The sequence below is a fragment of the Podarcis melisellensis genome (assembly GCF_964234715.1).
Source record: "Podarcis melisellensis genome assembly, chromosome: 1".
NCBI classification, from domain to species: Eukaryota; Metazoa; Chordata; class Lepidosauria; order Squamata; family Lacertidae; genus Podarcis; species Podarcis melisellensis.
In genome coordinates, this window is record NC_138528.1 from 100,986,274 (window position 1) to 101,004,721 (window position 18,448).

Consider the following 18,448-nt stretch of genomic DNA (forward strand, 5'->3'; position numbering starts at 1 on the left):
TTTTCCCCTCCCCCTCCCCTTTTCTCCTCCCACCTTCGCGGAATCCTTTTCCGGGTTCGCTTGCGGCGCGCGGCATTGTGGGAGGCAACCTTTTTTCCCTCCCCCCCTCCTTCAACCCAGCAAGCTCCCTTGGGGCGCATGCGCAGTGACAGCCTCCCATCTTTCTCTCAGCCAGAACCAGAGCCTCAGCAGCAGCGGCAGCAGCTGATGATGAAGAAGAGAGGGAAGGGGGGGAGATTGGGGAACCTTTTATTTATATTGTTAAAGGGACAGAGCACTAATTCCACCTTGAATTGGTTTGCGGGGAGGGCTCGGCCTGAGGAGATTTGAGTTTCTCCCCCACCCGCAGCCTAGCTAGAGGATCCCAGAGAGAGACAGTGAGAGAAGGAGAGTTTCTTCCCCCGCTTCGGCCGTCAGAGGAGAGAGCGAGAAGAGAGCTAAAGCCTCTTAGCAACACAGTCCCCCCTCTCCTCCTCTTACTACTATTGCTGCTGCTGCTGCTTTTTGGCCCTGGCTGGAGCCACCTCACCACACACACAGCAGGAGCAGCAGCAGAAGCCAGCTCTCCGCCCCCCCCCCTCATCCCCCTGCTCTCCCCTCCTCCCCCTTTATTACCCTTTGTGTGTGTCTCTCTCTCCACTGCTCCAGGAAAGGAAATAAAAGTGGGGGGCAGCTAAGGTAAGCCTATCTGGGTATGGGAGAAGGAGGTAAGGCGAGCAATGCCTGCTCCTGCTCCACAATTTCACTCTGAGGCAAGCAGATCTGGATTGCTGGTGGGAGGGGGGTTGTTTCTCTCTCTCTCTCTTTTTACTTTTGACTATAAGAAGCGGTTTGATTGTTTCCTGGTTGGTAAAGTGGTGGTTATATTTGGGTTTGGGGGTTTGCTTGGGTTGGCTTTTTTTTGAGAGAGATGCAGAGTGAAAGGTATCAGCATTGTGTTCTGATCTTGGCCAGTACTGTAGAGGATATTTGTATATTATAATTTGCTCACTTGTTGGGTAAAGGAAAATGCCAAATTCCATGCTCTTGTCTAGTGTTTATTTATTTCTTCCTACGTAATCAAGTGTCATTGATTTTTGTTTTATTGCTTTGGGGTTTTTTTGTTCCACGTTGATGCTTTGCTTCTGGGCATATACAAAAGTCTTCCAATCTGCTGTTCTTATATAGTATATGTGGGGATATCTATATCTAAATATAGATATATAACTACTTACTGTTGGTAGTGGTCTTGGGAACTTTCTGCTATGTAGAGAGACAGATGTTGACTCAAAGGGAGACTTGGAAAAGGCTTTTCCCTGAAGTGTCTACATAGTATTTGATTTTTTTGTATTTAAGATTGGCAGTATGAAATAGAAGCACCTGATTGTGTGTAGTTAATTTGTTTAGGTTATGTCACTTTTGAAATCCTGACTTTGCAAAGGGTTTTATACTTGCTTATAATAATAACTAACACATCTATTTAGCATGTTTGTGATCCATGAAATGATGCAGGTTTGAATAACATTACATGAAGTAAATATTGTTAATGCCATTTTCAGTGTCACCTGTTTCTGCTGAGACCTCTCATTTGTTTTTATTAAGGACTTAAGAATCAAACTTTCCATTTTACCTGATCATAAAAATTAAAGCCAATCCTATATATATTTACTTATTTATAAATCCCATTGATCTGGAGTAAAACTTTGCTGTAAGGGTGCAATTTGCCCAGTTTAAATTCTATTTAGTACTTTGCAAAAGTGGAATAGATGCTTGGAAAATATGGTGATTATTGCAAGTCACATTTGGTACAGCTTTGGCAGTTCTGTTGTGGAGTTATTGTCTTTGTGTTTTTATTCTGAAATAGTTTAAAGTAGGAGGATATTTACTAAAGCTGCAATGTGTGTTTGAACTGTGAAATGTGCACAGATGGCCTATGCATTTCAATAGGCCCAGGGAGTCTGACCAAAGTAACATGCAGCTTGATATGTGATGCTTCTCTACTATTTGAAGTCAGCAAGTGATTCTGGCCTTCTGAATACATTCTCTGATAACATGATTTGTTGGCAAAAAGTACCTTTTCTAATCTTAATGGCAACATAAAACTTGTACTTTTGATCAGGTCAGATGTCTGGTGAAAAACAAATGTGGAAAGTCAGTGGAAAAGCTTCAGCTGTACCTCTGAAGGACAGCTTGCCTTCAGTATTCAGAGTGCTAAGCAAGATAACTTTCTGTTGAAGAGGGGGGAAAGTATTTTATATGGATACATGTGAAGTAGTGATCCATTTATGTAGATACTGGGTTTTTTAAACACAATTTTAGTCTTATTAAAAGCTGGGCACTTTAAGTTAGTTCTGGGACAGCCTATGAGTTTTAATTGTTGTGCTTTTTTCTGTTATGGTACAAAATACGCATAGAGAAACCTGAGTTTGGTTCAATTTAACTTCAGGTACTGCTCTGACTTAAGTTTTGTTGGTATCCAAATTGGACTGTGGAACATTATTAACATAAATATGGAATTATTTTCATTTATTTACTGATGGAATAATTGTAAGTGTTGATAAATAATATGATACAGCTTTGATTATTTATTCATTAATGTATGTTTTTAGTGCAGTAATCTGAATCCCTTCAGTGAACTGATCATAACACTTTCAGTTCTAAGCATACTTTGAATACACAGGAACTTTTTTTCATTAGACTTCATTCAAAGTGAATAGATTTATGATCAGAACCTGATTCTCAAATTCTGTGTATGTATACATGAAAATTGGCCTCATTGAGTGTTGCAAAACCTACTCTGAAGTAAACACTCATAGAATCAGGCTTTCATAGACTTTTACAAACAATTATACATATTGAACATTATTTGCGCTGTTAGGAAAACTAAATAGTAGACTTCAGCATATGCCTAGGCCTTTGCCAAGCCCAACCATTACTAATTTCAAAACTTACTATTCATTATTTTTATTTCAGATATAAAATAATCTTCAAATTAAACCCAATCACAAAACCCACCAAAAAACAAACTAGTACTAATTTAATTTAATTTAGCTATATGTTTCTTTGAGATAGTAAAATATATAGAGAGAACGTTTTTTGTAGGCGGATCCTTGAATCTGAGTCTTAGAACTGGAGTATGTGTAGAGGCAAGAAAGTGAGTATATATAGGGACCATAACTCAGTTACACAGCACATTCATTGCATGAAAAGGTTTATAGGTTCAATCCCTGGCATATTCAGGTAGAGCTGGGAAACAATATAAGCTATTATACATTTGTGTATTATACATCTGTTTGGGGAAGAAATTGGCTTGTTCAAGACCTTTTGAAGAAAACATATTGGGGGCATGAACAGAGTGAACTTGGTAACAATCTAAAGTAGCACAGGAAAATCTGCCTGGTTTTATCGTTAAAATTTCTTAAGGAACTCCTCATTAACACATCTTCATAAGGCCTTTAAAATGTTTATTGGAGATCACTTTGGTGATAGTCCTTAAACCATACAACACAGATTAATTTGTCATGAATAGGACTTCGTAGGAAACATATTTTGAAAATAGTATCTGTAATTCTTAAAATGCATCTATACTAAGATTTCTTACAGCTGGGAAAGCTATGGTAAAGTCTAGGGCCAGTTGAATCAAAGTATCTCTCCCATCTCGTCCAAATACTTGATCAGTTGAATCCTATATATATTTACTCAGAAGTAAGATCCATTTACATTTGTAAGTTTCAATAAACATGGATAGGAACTTGCTGTTCGGATTATATGCACATTCTGTACGCACATTCTAGGTTATGTGTTGTAAAAATAATGTTTCAGCTTTTAAATGTCAGTTATAAAGCTATGAACCAGCTCAGCCTTGTTCTTTAAACACTGGTATTTGCACTGGTTTTGCTGGTGGTTTATTCCACCTGTTGTTCGTGCAACTGCAGCAAACATTGAGAGTGGGCCAAAGCTATTTTGCTTGTGAAAAAAAAAAATTCTTGGCCAATCCAGTGAGGAGAGGTCCGTCCTGATAGGCATTGTGTAGCTAAATTCTCCAGTGCCACTTTAAAGTTCAAGCGCCTTGAGTGCTTAGAGTTTCTAAAGCTTATTAGGGGTTTTTTGGCTGCTTAGTTGTTCCCCTAGATTATACTCTATGATAGTTTCAACATTATTTTGTCAGTCATACTATGAAATCTTGCTAGTAGCCTTTAGGAAACAGTATAATAATAAATAATAATAATAATAATTTATTATTTATAGCCCACTCATCTGGTATTGTTAAAGAACACAGGAAGCTGGCTTCTACAGAGTAAGACCATTGTCCCGTATAGCTCAGTATTGCCCACATTGTCCAGGGTTTCAGACAGCTCTATCTGGAGATGCTGGGGTTTAAATCTTGGACCATGAGCACGCGAATTAGATGCTCTACCACTGAACTATGGTTCTTCCCCCAAGACGTTTGATAGGATCGCTTGAACAACACCAATGTTTCTACTGCCACTGTTGTGAAGTCTCATGTATAGCCATATTATTGATACATTCACTTGATCTCCAGTTGATCTTTTTGTTATAAACTTTCAGGAATCCTTCACCAAGGCTGCAGTCTGATTAGGAGCAATTATTAGCAGTAAACCTTGTCAGTTTCCTTTGTGTAGTTGCACTCCTTGAGCATGATCACTGCTTTTTTTTCCTTTTTTAAAAACATAGAAATAGTTGTTTGCATCAGCTGACAGTGTCGATCAATCATTACATCAAGTATGACTTACTTTTCAAAACTTTGTTAAATATAACATTTATCCTTTAAATTTTATTTTTATATAGTGCTGGATGGGCATTCTCTAGCTATTGGAATAAATGCTGAAACATTTAGGTACACCTAAGCTTTTTCTGGATGTCTCCTTCATGGAAACTAGGAACCAGAAAGTTAATACTTACCTGAGAAGAGGGCTTCCTATCCCCATTCTGTCCTGCCTTAGCTAGGATGCAAAATGCAAGCAGCACTGTCTCCTCAATCTCATATTTTGATTTTATTCTTATTCACTGTCAAGTACCCCTTGTAGTATTCAGGACCAGGGATTTCCTAACCAGAATCAACCTTCTATAGCTGTACTTTCTTATTTTGATATTACCGTGCTCCAGAAGATCCACTTTGCCTACAACAGTATCTGTGTTGAATATTTCTATAACTCTTTTTCTCAACTTGTCAGGTCTTTAGTGTTAGCAACCTTAGTAGCTCTTGTGTTTTCGGGCTATTAATCCCCACCCCAATATTCTAAAGAGCTCCTTTGGCTATATCAGTCTTCGATGCAGAATGGCATTAAATTTGACACATGGCTTCTAACGTTCTTTTCTTCTGGAAGGCTGCACACCAAACCTTTTCCAATTGCCTCACAAGGGTAGATTGTATATGTGGATATGTTTCCTAGAGCACACTGAACTTTGGGCACTATGGTGACATTCCAGGTTCAAAATTATGTGTGTTCTCTTCAGTTTTAATCTGTTTTAATTACCAAGCTTCAGTTTTAATCTGTTTTAATTACCAAGATTGTGATGAGGTTCAGGGTACTTATTTTGGTTTTCACAGATGTTCTTGGATGTCTTCAGTGGTGCTGTGGCTACTCTTCAGAGAGCCCATTGATGGACACAGATTAAGTGGCTACTATCCCTGAAAGCAACCTGTATCCAGCAGAGTAGTCAGGCTCTACTGCAATCTATTATTGCATCATTCAGTAATTAGGCATACTAAGTATGGATCTCTTTGCCTTCTCAGAGAACCATCAGCTCGCAAGGGTCTTCACAAGATATCTGAGCTAGAGGAACAGAAGCTCAAACTCTGCAACCTTAGAGCTTTTGTATGCCTCCCCCCCCCCCCATTCTAAGAGCCTATGGAGGTAATAGTTGTGGCTTTTCTGGCCTTGCAACTCTGGTTCTCTAGAATTCTAGCGCAGCAAGTGCCATGACATCTTCCTTGTTCTGTTTCACTGAAGCATTTATTTTTCTGAATCGTGGCTTGCTAAAGCTAAGGAAAAGATAATAGTACAAAGTGAAATGAAGAATGTTATTTAAATATACCAAATGAGCAAGGTAGATTATGAAATCATAGAAGTTTCTTCAGTGCTCTCCAGCATATTGAAAAAAGCTAGGAACCCCATTTTCCCTTAATTTTTCTAGTACTCTCTCTGCCATTTAACATCTCTTGAAAGTGAGAATAGAAAACAGATGGAAAATTGTCATTGTTAATGGAATTAGTTAGTTAGTATACCACCCTCCATCTGAAGATTATAGGGTGGTTCACAGCATAAAAATATGAAATGGAAGCACAAAATGAAAAATGAACAAAAAGAAAAACAAACCAATAACCCCACCTTCCACAAACATATTTAAAAGGCCATGGAATGTTTAATCAACCAAAGGGCTGGTTATAGAGAACGTTTTCACCTGGTGCCTAAAGATATGTAATGAAGGTGCCAGGCAACCCTCCCTAAGAAGTACATTCCACAAAGGGGAGCCATCACAGAAAATGCCGCTCTTGTGTTGCCACGCTCCAGACCTCTGATGGAGGAGACACACAAATAACGTCCTCAGGTGAAGAGAGGTGGTCCTTGAGGTACTGCGGTTCTGAGCTGTTTATGGAACAAATTAGATGAAGTCTAGAATTTGCAACCATTTTGAGAGGTGATGAAGGACAAGTAAAGACTCTAGAGCAGGCATGGCCAAACTTGGCCCTCCAGCTGTTTTGGGACTACAATTCCCATCATCCCTGACCACTGGTCCTGTTAGTTAGGTATGATGGGAGTTGTAGTCCCAAAACAGCTGGAGTGCCAAGTTTGGCCATGCCTGCTCTAGTCAATAATCAATATAGAACTCCCATAATTCTATAATGGGCATACCATTATATCAGATATAAACCTACTCTCTGAGTCATTCTCTGAGTCTGGATCCTTATGTACCCAGAAAAAAAGAGGAAAATGTCAATAGGCCTGGGAAACCCCCAAAGTTTGTAGAATTAAGGAAGAAAAAGGAGTAAAACCCTAAAGGGGAACCCTCCAAAATAAAGTAAGGACTGAGCACAGTTAGTAGGCATGGAATATTGATTGTTCCAACCTTTTGAAAGAATCAATTGGGTGGAATGGAGTATCCTGGTTCTACAATACACAGGTTATACTAGCATATTATAATGGTTGTCTTCCATGTATTTGTCTAATCCTATAGTCCAAAATAAAAATCAGGACACCTGTGAAGCCTAAAGAGGGGAAAGGTAAACTTACCGTATCCTTGCATAAAAATATCAGCGTTCAGGATACTAATAGCTGGTGGGGGCCAAGGAATGTGAATGTACCCTGTTCTTGGATTTACAGAAGGATATCCGTGGTAACATAGTAAAGTTTATGAAACAAGCAAGAGACCAGCTCAAAAAATTGAAGTGCTCTTTTACCACTAAAAGGATCTAGAAGGAGTGCACTCTGATCCTTTAAGTAGTGTTGTGTAGCATGTCCTTCCCCAAATAAAGCACTCCCTCCCCAAATCATTACAAGAGATTCTTACTCTTTTTAAAGAGCTATTGGAAAAAGTGCCATCATTTTTCTGATAGTGAATTCGCAATAATTATGTGCTTTGCAAATAGGTACTTCTTTCAGTTCTTCCTCAGCTCACTACTAATATATTTAATTTGATAACTGCTAGTAGTGGTATTATTAGGGGAGAAAGGGAAAGTTGCTTCATCTAGCCATGCTTCATGCAGTTAAATTTTTAGAAACTTCAGTCACAAAATCAATGTGTGATGAAACCTCTGAAATGTCATTTTGTAAGCTAAAAAGCCTCACATATTTTTGCCTTTTCTTGTAGGCTCATCAAGTCCTTCATTTTACAATGCTGTTTCTTTTTCAGTTCTGCCACATTCTTTTTAGAATGGGGCAACCAGAACTAAGCAGCATTGCAAAGTGCATAGCAACATCATAAATAAATATGTAGTTGCTGCATTATAGCCTATCTCTTTCCTAATAATTCCTTGCACATAATCTGTGATTTTCATTTCCACATTACTGTGGGTTAATCCCCCCTCCCCCCTGCAGAGAGCCATCTTTCACAATCCCAAGATCTTTCCTGGGCAGCCACAGCCTGAAATATGAGCCCCTTTTAAAAACATGTCAAATTTTTGTTGTTTACTTAATCTGCCACCAAACCCTTTGCTCATTTACAGTTTATCAACGGAAAATGGGATTTATTTGAAGAAGCATGGCATCAATATATTTTGTTAAGTGAGAGACTATGGTATGCATGTTACATACAAAAGTTTACAACTTAAAAATAACATCACAAACTTCCAAATAGTTGTGTGTTTTGATTCATTTCACCAGATATATTTCCAAATAAGTACTCATTTGAAATATTAGAACTTGCAAAGTATAAACTATTGTCACTTTTAAATTCAACAGTTGTTAATGAATGTTTGTTGGCTGGCTTCGCTCACTGGCCCTATATAGACAAATACAAGATTGTGGCATTAATTTGCTTGGGAGTTGCTTCGATGTTAGTCCTGGTGATGGTTGGTAAAGTAAATTTGTATGGAATTTGTGGTATACGATTCAGAAAGTCCTATTAAAATATACACTTTAAAACAGGCATAGGCAAACTCTGCCCTCCACTCATTTTGGGACTACAACTCCCATCATTCCTAGCTAACAAGAGCAGTTGTCAGGGATGATGGGAATTGTAGTCCCAAAACATCTGGCAGGCCGAGTTTGCTTATGCCCACTTTAAACTAAGGTAGCCAGCTATTGCTACCAATTCCCTGTTTCAGGGAACACATCACCTGGTGTGTTGAGTAACTTGTTAGAACCCAGTAGGTTGTCATTTAGCTTCTCTAACCACCTGTGCACAGGCAAGTACACAAGTATTTCAACTGGATGTCTTCCTTCAGTCCTCCCATTCTGCTTGGTGCTACATTGGTTAAAGAGGGCTGGTTAGGTGGGCATATGGGAGGTGGGTGCAGACTGAGCATTTCCCCACCCCTGGCAGAGGCATGGCTGATAGGGAAAAATCGAGCTCTGTTGAGTTCCATGGGGATCCTCCCAGGTGGTTAGTGCTCCTAGAATGCAGGCACACCCAGCCTAAGCCTAGAATCTTTTGACATTTCCTCAGTATAATTTTGCAAATCATAAATGTGCAGTATATATGGATTCTGTGCAATGGATTAATAAGGATTCCTTCAGTGTAGCACTTTTGTTGCAGGAATGCTGCAGTGATATCACATTTTCCCAGCATTCAAATCAGAATATTTTGTGTCTGGGAAATAAATCTGCTTGCCTGAAGAGCGCTTTGATTGCTATAGAATATGGTCATGTGAGTGTCACAGTACCTTGGGTTATAGTAGCTGTGTTAACACTTGCAGATAAGTAACTACATTATTTTACGGTATTTTGTTAAAAATTTAAAGCCTCTGTGTTCTTTCAGTGCGTAGCTGTAACATGGAAACCTTTAAAACAGCACAAAGACATGATGCATGACAAGGCTGCATGCACAAACACATAGGCATCTGCAAGTGTGCTTGAAAGATGCCAAGCTCATCTTCCAAGCACACCTGCAAGTGTCTATGTAGATAGGTTAAATCTCCCCTTGGACTTCCAATGGGCTTTTAAATAGATTGTTTATAGCACTCCTGAAAACTCATCTCTCTTGGCTTTGCTCGTCCACATTGTCCATTGCTGCATCTTGTGGTAGTACATTCCATGGTTTGTTAACTATGCACTGTCTGAAGATATACTTCCTTTTGTCGTTCTTGAATATCCCTCCATTTATTGTATGACTTGGGTTCTAATATTATGAAAGGAGAAAAATAATCAACTTTTTGCACACCATGCATTGTTTTATACACCTCTGACATGTGTGTGTTCCCACCCCGTTCACCTTTTTTCAAAACTAAAAAGCCTCTAGTGTTGAAACCTTTCCTCATAGGAGTGTCCACAGCTCCTTGAATATTTTTGTTTCCTTCTCCTGCATATTGACCAAGTCTACAATATCCTATTTGAGATGCTGTTATCAGAAATACATTATGATATAGGTAGCTTTATTTTTGATACCTTTCCTAATGATCTCTAATATGGAATTTTCTGTTTTCACACTAGGTGGATGTTTTAATTTAGTTGTGCATCACAATCCTAAAGTCTCTCTTTTTATTTGCCACTTCAAGCTCAGTATATACATTTGGGGTTTTTTGTCGCAACGTGCAATATTTAACACTTGGACCATATTTGTCATTTTACTGCCCATTCACCCATCTTGGAGAGATTCTTGTGAAGTTTTTTGCTTTAACTACCAGGATAGGTCATGTTATCAGAAAAAGTCACTGCTCATCCCTAACTCCAGATAATTTTAACAACAAGTTAACAAGCGCAAGTCTGAATACAGATGCTTATGGAACCCCACATTTTTTATCCCTCCCTTGTGAGAACTTTTCATTACTCCTGCTCTCTGTCTGTTCAGTCTGACCCTGTGGTAATGAATAATCAGAGGGGAAGAGGGAAGTTTTATGTGCGGGATAATGTATGGTGTCCAACACCATTGCTTTGTGAACAAAATAATATTCCTCTTGCAGAAGAACCTCTTCTAACGAGTACATATCATTTCAATAATGGAAGCTCCCTGGTAACTCTATTGGATGTTGCCCTAACTTAAATAAGTTAGGTACATGTATTCCGACTTTTCTAATGTATAACAAACTTAGAAGTTCCGAAGTTTTAAATCACCATGCCATTGATATGAATTGTAATTAATCTGTCTGAGATTTTTGAAAACTACCATATCAAATACCTCCTCAAACTGCATTTTAAAACCACTTACATTTTTACTGACGCAGCTATCTGAATAAAGCTAATTTGGCTTGGAGTAAAATTGCAACTTCAGATTGAGAGTTTTCCTTTTATTCTTAAGAAGTGAAAAACAATCCCAGGTGGCAAAAGCAGAGCAGCTGTCAACAAGCTGTGCAAATGCTCTTGCTAGATAAAATGGATGCATTGGTAGAATTTAGGTGCATTAATTTTGTCACACATCTTTATCAAATAATAATGGACTAGTAATTTAGAGAACAGGGACAAGGATAATAGAGTGGGAAAAAGGGTGCTTCTGACTAATTCATAGTAGAAAAGACCCATTGAAATCAATGGAGATACACTAGATTAAGTGTATATGCTCGAACTAGGGTTGCCATATTTAAAAAAGTAAAAACCAGAACACCCCAAATGTTGTTGGCATTTTTTTAGGAGGACCCCAAAATTGTGCCTAAGATCCAGGACAAAGCACTGGGAAAATCTGGACATATGACAGCCTTACTTGAATTTACATTTAAATTAAAAAGTAACTTTTGCACACAAATAAGTAACTTCATTGTTGCCAGTGAGGTCCAATACTTCTGTATTGCAAGCATTGGTTGTATGTATCTTTAGCTAAAAAGACTCTCAGAGCAGCTTACATACAGTCAATTAAAACAAAACGGCTCCTGCCCACAGGCTTATAATCTAAGTACACAAGGAGAATGGAACATGGAATAGAGTGGACAAAGGCAAATTCAGGTGCCAGTTGTTAAAAGGTAAATAGCAGTCCTTATAATGACCAGCTGGAAATATTTCAAGGACAGGAGATGCCCAGTGGAATGAGCCCTGCTTCTCATCTCTCCTACTAAGGAAACTTCTTGGAACGGCCACTACTAGGTGACAGTTGAGGGAGAAAAGGCCCCCAACTGGTTATGACTGGAAGCTGCCCAGAGTGGCATTTTTTAATTAAATAATAAAATTATTATTATTATTACACTGATGGCAATATTTAGTTTGGACCCTGCTTCAGAAGTGGATTGATTTGACAGACTATTTGGGGGGGGGTGACCCACTTCACCTTGCATCCAAAGCACAGCCTTGCTTCAGAAAATCCAAGCCATTTAGATGGAGAAATGAAATGGAGAAATTGCTGTGGCATTTTTTACTTTTTGACAGAATTGGAAGACATTAGCAGGCAAGCACAGTATCCCTTGCTTGAATGAATGTAGCCTGCCAAATTTTAGACGAATGGGTGTAGGGGGATGTTGTGCAAAGGTAGTCTTTAAAGTTTTGCTGTTGCCCCCTCCCCATGATGCTGTGAGTTATTTGTATGAAAATAGCATTTTTAAAAAAAGAAATTAGGAAGGCAAGAGGTTAGAGACTTAATAATGAATGGAAAAAGCTATGAAGCTTTCTTTTCTTCTCAGTTGACACCAGCTTCTAAGTTCTTTGTACAGTGGTACCTTGGGTTAAGAACTTAATTCGTTCCGGAGGTCCATTCTTAACCTGAAACTGTTCTTAACCTGAAGCACCACATTAGCTAACAGGGCCTCCTGCGTCGCCCACTGCATGATTTCCGTTCTCATCCTGAAGCAAAGTTCTTAACCCGAGGTACTATGTCTGGATTAGCGGAGTCTGTAACCTGAAGCATATGTAACCTGAAGCGTATGTAACCCGAGGTACCACTGTACATGCCTTTCGACAACATTTTGATTGGAAGTAAAAAATAGAGACCTGGTAACATGACTCCCTGATTAGAAACTAGAGCTGTAAGTCAGAAGACTATATCTTGTCTTCTCCTTCCCCAATGTCTGCTATTTTTCTCTTTTGGAGTGATGGGGAAGAATATTGCCATTCTAACAGGGAGTCTGAGACTGTGTTAGGTTTGTAATATTTTGTGGATTAGGTGTTCATACTTAACTGACCTTTCTTGGCCAATGATTTATGAATTTCTGCTTAAATTTAAACTGCTTATCTTATAAACAGTAGAGCTGGATACACAAGCTTTTCTGATGAATTCATAAAATATCAAAATGTCAACAAATAGGAATTTTTCTTGCTCATAAGTTTGGAGTTTGGTAAAAAGGTATTGTTTGGAGTTTGGTAAAAAGGTATTGTTGAATTGTAAGTGGAATGTATGTAGCCTTAAGTGGCACACAAACAAAAGGGACTTCATATATATTACTGGCTTGATGACTGCCTCCATAGTAATTCTATTTACACTTGAGCTCAATGGGACTTACTTCTTTGTTGACACACATAGGATTGTGTTTCTCAGTATGTTTGTGTCCTAACTCCTTCCTCCTGAACATTAAAAGACAGTTCACATGCGTTCATTGATTCCAAGAATATTGTGACAGTCAAATACAAACGGAACCCATGCAATACACTATACAGTTGCCAATTTTTAGTGTTAAATATTTACCATGAAGTTGTGAACTACATTTTTTAATTGAGCATGAAAGGAATACTTCCCATTGAAAGCTGCTTTATTCATGAAACTTGTGCACAAAAAATAAATAAAAATCAAGCCACATCCCATGAGCAGTGTCTTTTACAAGCTGTTTGCACTACTGGCTGTGGTTGTGCATTTAACGTGTGCTGGCTCTTGTGTGTACTTGTGGAAATATTCAGATATTTAATTTAGTACTGGGTACTAGTTAGAAACACATTTTAAAAGTATTTGTTCTAACAGAAGGTCCCTGGGGCTGCATGTGGTGTTCCTGTGTACACTCTGAATTTTCAGGCCCACATTTTAACCGCACCCTCTCACAGAGCACAAATTGGCTCCTGAACAACCATCTAGAGCTGTGATCCTAATTTGACCTGCAAGGCTGTTTTTGCAACGTTTACTACACCTGATGTCATATATGATGTGAAGTGGGGGCTAAATAAAGACCTGGCTTTCTGCCAAAAAGCTGGATTTGCCCAGTGCCTCTAGAGGGATGTTCAATGTGAGAAAGTGGCTTAAAGCCAGAAGTATTTATTGCGTCCATTCATGGGCAGAAACTCCATCAGATGCTCACGAGTTTCTCTGATTACCATCCAATGTTTCTTCATTTGTTTTTAAAGAAAAGTTTTATATTTACTTTCAGAGGTTTTTTGTTCAAGCCACCATTTTTCTGCATTCATTGAAAATAACCTTTGTTTTAAAACTTGTCCTTCAGAAACATGAAATTGGATCAAAATGTTATTTTAGCAAAGGTTAGTCATTTATATTAGTATGCTCTCTTTCAAAGTATTCCTTTCCAGATTTTGTGCTAGAAGTGTTATTGCTGAAGGATTTCTTGGCCATATTAGAAATTATAATCTAGTTAAAAGTTCTGTTTATACTTCCAATGTCTGTTCTGCTCTATATTAAAATGCAGGGCAAAGCCAGACATCTAACTGTTTATAACATTCAGACCTCAATTAGAGCTGCAGTATTTAGCTTATGAAATAGGAAAAAATATTCATGCCAGTAATTATAAAAATGATAATGGTAGAACAATTCTACAAAAGCTATAACTTCTTCCACAAATTTATGAAACTTTTTTCTTTATTTTTTAGCACGTTCTTTACTTAACTACAATTAAAACTCCTTGGCAGTTATTTGTACTGATTATTAGAGGTTTCTTTTATTTTGGACCAAGACATTGAGAGTGTTCTCTATATAAGAATTACGGCTGTATCCTCTATTCTCTATGAGAAAGGTCAATTTAACACAATGGGGCTTGCTTTATTTAACAAAATTTGTATACCACTTGTTTGTAACAAAACTTCTATTTACAGTGTTCACTGTAAATATTAAAATCAATAAAAACAGTTGAAAACAAGTAATTAATTTTTAATTAAGAGCAGCAGCAAAGGTTAAAAGAAATTAAAACATGTATGCATCTACCTGTCTAGATAAGCTTACTTTTGAGTAGGTGTGTATAGGATGACAAGTGTATTAGCCTTCCTCCCCACCCAGCTAACTGCACTTTGTTTTTTTATATCTCAACCAGGGTAAGCTGTGGTAAGTGTTAACTATGTTGTTTGAATCAAGCCAGCTCAACTGTGGTTAATGCTCCTGGCTTGTTTTAAATGACGCATAGTTTAAAAGTAACCACAGTTTGCAGTTCAGATATCATGCAAAATCTTTTTTAAAAAAAATATGAAAGGAGAAGCTCTTTATTTGCATCAGGGAGAGCATACTAGCCCATGGTTTAGGCACATAAACTTAACTGTAGTTTAAAATTATGTGCAAATAGGCCATTCTGTTTCAGAATGCCACATAATTGCTGGAATACATCGTAGTACAGTATAAGTTGGCTGAAAGCAAAACTGCTGCAGGTAGATAAACATGGACAGTGCTCGAAACCCCCATTGTTTTAGGCACATTTTGTGACAAGGAATTTCATTAGTGCAAGCAGTTTCTGAGCTCTGGGCGTAGTACTGCGCCTAAGATTTCAGATTAAAACTGCAGAGTGGAAGGAAAGGAGGACCTTTTTCTGCCTCCCCTCTTCCAGCTACTCTCTGAAGACTAGAGAAGAGACACTCTTAAGAATATTAGGCAGGTGGGCAGGGAAAGGACTAGACTCTGTGAAAAATGAACATAATAGTTTAGCTGCAGTTTTCATTTTCAGCTTTTCATCCTTGTTATTAAAAAAGCGTGCGTAGACATTGCTAGAAAAAAATCTAAACTGCAGTTTGTCATTTTTCCACAAACGTCTGCATATTTGATTGTCTTAAATAATATATTTGTTTGATCAACCTTAAACATTGGTGTAGTACTGAGGATTTAATAATATTGAATGTTGATATCCATTGTTTTGAGAAGCACATATACCCCAGTTACAGTGGTGCCTCGCAAGACGAAATTAATTCGTTCCGCAAGTCTTTTCGTCTTGCGAGTTTTTCGTCTTGCGAAGCACGGTTTCCCATAGGAATGCATTAAAAATCAATTAATGCGTTCCTATGGAAACCGAACCGCCTTCAGACCAGGTCTGGGGACAGTCTGTCCCCCGACCTCTTCTGAAGGCTGGCGGGGGCAAAAGTCTTTGCTTCCCCCCCCCGCCTGCCTTCCCGGGACAGTCCCGGGGGCTTTTAAAATGCTGGCGGGCGGCAGCTAAGCCTTCGCTGACGCCCGCCAGCATTTTAAGATCGCCCACGGACAGCGGAAGACTTTTCCGCTGTCGGGGCGATCTTAAAATGCTGGCGGGCGGCAGCGAAGCCTTCGCTGCCGCCCGCCAGCATTTTAAGATCGCCCAGGGACAGCGAAGGACTTTTCCGCTGTCCCTGGGTGATCTTAAAATGCTGGCGGGCGGCAGCGAAGGCAGCGCCGCTCTCCCGGAAAGGCAGGCAGGGGGGAGCAAAAGCCGCCTGCCTTCAAAAGCCGTCCGGGGCTTTTAAATCGCCCCGGACAGTCCCGGGGCGATTTAAAAGCCCCCGGTTAGGCAGGCAGGGGGGGCAAAGACTTTTGCCCCCCGCCCGCCTTCGGAAGAGGTCCAGGACCTCTTCCCAAGGCGGGCGGGGGGCAAAAGTCTTTGCTCCCCCCGCCTGCCTTCAAAAGCCGTCCGGGATAGCGGGAAGCGCTTCCCTGCTATCCCGGACCGCTTTTAAAATGCTGGCGGTGGGGAGCAAAGCCTTTCGCCCCCGCCGGCCTTCCTGGACCTCTTCTGAAGTCCGGAGGGGGGAAAAGGCTTTGCTCCCCACCGCCAGCATTTATAAAAAGGTCCCCGAGATTTCCCTATGGGCTTTCGTCTTGCGATGCAAGCCCATAGGGAAAATCGTCTAGCGAAGCGTCGCAAAAACCGAAAAACCCTTTTGTCTTGCGGGTTTTTCGTCTTGCGAGGCATTCGTCTTGCGGGGCACCACTGTATGTGGTCTATGATTGTCCTAGGTTCTTCAGATTGTTTGATATTTTGATTAATCTGTTTGCAAAGCTATGCCCCAGTAGTTACTTGTTCTGCAATAGGAGGAATAAAATAGTAATGCCAATTCCTAGTTTTCAAAGTTATTTCTGTGACAGGTGGGAGACACCAAAGGTGCTCACTGTGGAGACATAATCTTCCCACAGGATATTTTGTGTGTGTGTGTAAACAAATTCCTATCCCCCATAAGGCTAAGGCAGTGATGGAATGGTCCATTGGGCGTCCCTTTAGTCAAGGTCCAATTGCCTCTTTAGGTTTTCGGAAGCTTGCTAAGCTGGTTTAAAAAACAACCCAGAAAAACATCCCTTATAGAAAGGCACCTTTCTGTAGAATGTCTCTAGTAGTCCAGAAAATAATTATGGCTTGAAGGAGAAAGAATATGAGGAAGGATCCAGGTGAGGATGGCTGCTAGCTAAAGCTTAGGTTAATGAAAAAAGAAGACAACCTCCACTGGCCATTACAGAATGGTGTAATTTGGAAAAGAGTGGCATGGATCAACCACCTGGAAATGTCCCCCAAGCATTGTGGGATGTGTTGGCTTGATACCTCTTAAGTGAGATAAGTTAGGGAAGATTGTGCAAACCGGACTTGTATAGTTTGGAATGTATACACATGCATCTCAGTACCTTTACTATTAATGAGATGTAGTAGTGAGACAGGCATAAGCCTGCTTTCCTACCATGCACACAGGATGCTAATCGTGTACGTCAATTCATTGTGGTCTCCAGTTTGTTCTCTTTGGCAAACATTAGCTGTAGTCCACTTAAAGACCCCATTTTGCATATCTTAACATACACATACAATGAAAATGCAGCCTAGTTTTACTGTTCTCTAGTAAGATGACTTGCGCCTTCAGATAATGTAAAGTTAGACATTTTCAGTTCTGTGAGATAATAAACTAATTAAGGTTAAAATAAGCACATATATGCGGTTTTATATATCTCGTCTCCAGTTCTCCTTTCTCTGTGAACCGTCCCTCGGATCTTTCCGGGCCCCAAGCTGTTATTTGTCACTGCTCAATGTCCCACTCTTGCATCGTGGTGTTCCTCTTCTGTCGTTCGATGTATTGGTTTTTATGCTTCTGTGCTTTTATGTTTGTACATATTTTATGGGCTAATAGCCGTAAATAAATATAAGAAGTTGTGCGGTTTTATATTCTATTAAGACTATGGATGCATTCAGACAACATATGTTTTTATACTGTGCAGTAGCATTTGCAGCCGTTGTATATGGTGGGAATCCTATAGAGTTCTACTATCCTAGAAAGTAATGTGCCTCATTCTCACAAATTATCACATGTTAGCCACTGAGTCATATCCCTCACCCAAGTGTTGTGACTGGAGTGTGGGGGGAGCTGAGTCATCTGAATATACCCTTCAAAGCTCACAATGGATTATCACCTTGTTTGACTTCAAACATGAACAATGCATCTGTGCTTGCAACTGTGATGTACTGTTTCTGGCACAGTGTAATTTTTTTATCACATAGCTATTGCTAATATTCACTGCTTATTTCCTGTTGCTAATATTAATGATAAATTATCAAGCCACTTGCTTTTCATTTATTTCTTTTAACTCCCTTGAACACCATTTTTTGGAAAGACATGATACAAATTTAACACCTAAGGCTGCAATCCTGTGCACACCTACCTAGGAACAAGCCCCACTGAAAAAAGTCTAAAGTGACTGGAAAACTTTTAGAAGTTTAGACTAAGATCTCATGAATATACATCAAAGTACTTACTGAAGCATTACCTTGCTGATGAATCTGCTTCTACAA

At 39.3% G+C, this 18,448-nt stretch overlaps 2 protein-coding genes across 5 annotated transcripts in view; both read left to right on the forward strand.

The window, feature by feature from the left end:
* Positions 1-18,448, forward strand: part of KIF5C (kinesin family member 5C) — a 316,620-nt gene that overhangs the window by 56,307 nt on the left and 241,865 nt on the right. The gene's annotated exons all lie outside the window — the stretch shown is intronic.
* The window catches only part of MBD5 (methyl-CpG binding domain protein 5), a 105,843-nt gene continuing 87,508 nt past the window's right edge, over positions 114-18,448 (forward strand). For all 4 annotated transcript variants that reach the window (XM_081928420.1, XM_081928419.1, XM_081928418.1 and 1 more), the window contains exon 1: positions 114-678. The gene's annotated coding sequence lies outside the window, so the exon portion shown is untranslated. The remainder of the gene's footprint in view (positions 679-18,448) is intronic.